The following is a 1,753-nucleotide window of genomic DNA, read 5'->3' as shown; positions in this document are numbered from 1 at the left end:
ACCGATGATGACCTTGGGGATGCGTTACTCTCTGCGCATGTGCTTTTTCTTCTGTCTGGGCGCGCCCTGACATGTCTAAGCGGTAATAAGCACACCACGGTACCTTGTCTGTAGGGTGATTCTTTCGGTCGTCTAGTATGGAAAACTCCATTAATAGTAAGGCTGCCCCCAAGATAAAAATGACTAGCCAAACTGAAAATTGACGAATAGCGTTAAAAAAGCATTTGTCCAAATAAATGCACACCGGCTGTAGCAACTGATGTGCTCATGAAGTTAGCAGAACAGTGAATGAGACCAGTTTAGTGTGCAATACCGTTTATCCCCAGTGAACTTCCGTTCCCTTTCACCTTCAAACGCTTTCGTGTTAAAACTACCCCCGATTCCTTTACAGGATTCAAAATCGAACGGACTTCTTCTAGTTTATGCTCCTTTTGCGTAAACAAGTTGTGATATATGGTGGATTATGGCCGACAAAACAGTCCGAATTTTTTTGTCATCAGGATATGCTGACAGAACGTGAATTGAAGGTCTGTAGGCTGACAACTAGGTGAATGTTGTCCTGTTGCGCATGCCAGATATTTTAGTTTGTGTTACGGTATTCTTCTAGATAGACGGCAATCTGTTGTGTCAATGCAATTGTCCTCACAAGCCTGGTACGGTATTCATCTACACAGTGCCGTGGTTCTGAATGCACTCGATAGTCATCGCACTCATTCAGTCCAGTCACACCATGAGTTCGAATTCGTGGTTTCCGTTGAACAAACAACACTTTCTTAATCACACGAATCACGCATCTTCGCTCCTTCCGAGTTCTGATGTACTTGTGGTTGAAAACGCGGAAGGCAACTCTCTAAATGAATGAGCACTGCTCATTGTGTACATTTATGTTGGTAGACAGAAGCAAAAGTGCAAGGGACCTTCGAAGATTGCACTATTCAGTATAGTACCATTTGATGGCGAAGATGAGTATGCTGGGTGTCGGTCCAGTAACTTTTATGAGGTCAGCTTTGTATAATATATGAGTATACACTAACGGAAATTTGCCCACGAACGTCCAGTTGATAGTAGCCGAACAGAACCAGTAGCAGTTCAGGCGGTAACACAAAATAAAATGTCGAGAACTTGCGTACAGTTTAGAAAAAACGAAGATCAAATGGCAAAATAAATCAGGATGATAAATACTGAACTTAAATGCGGAATTATAGGCAGACGTGAACACAGCAAGATGGTGGTGTCTCTGTTCTACCCATGATATCGCTCTCTCTCTCTCTCTCTGACCGCCCCCATGGTATATTTGTTCTCACTACAGCCTTCTTGGCTTGACATCTGTCCAGACTCTAGACTTTGTGTCCAACAAGTATGTTTCTGGCTTCTACAATCATGTCCGTTGCTCCGACTGAGTCGGTTCCTCGTCCGTTTGTCGTGCATTGAACGCCCCCTCATTTGTGCGTGAACTGTGGCGGTCCCTGTCCACGGGTCATCGATGGAGTAATTACTATGCGTTATGACGCTTGTTTAACATCATGAAGGGGTATGAATGAAATCCTAATGCTGGTGACTTCCCACATACTATTTTATGCTCATACAAATGAATCAATGCTTTTCCAGTGCACTACTCACTGCTACTCTCGACAGCCCACGACTGGTTTCGCCCTTCTTGGGGCTCATCAGGGAGGCGCAGTCGCCGAGTTTCCGTAAACCTTATGTTCTACTTGAAACCAAATTGCACGAAATTAGCGAATATACACTCATT

This window comes from Opisthorchis viverrini, assembly GCF_000715545.1.
Source record: "Opisthorchis viverrini unplaced genomic scaffold opera_v5_458, whole genome shotgun sequence".
NCBI lineage: Eukaryota > Metazoa > Platyhelminthes > Trematoda > Opisthorchiida > Opisthorchiidae > Opisthorchis > Opisthorchis viverrini.
The sequence above is the reverse complement of the archived record's forward strand: the minus strand, read 5'-3'. Positions refer to the sequence as shown.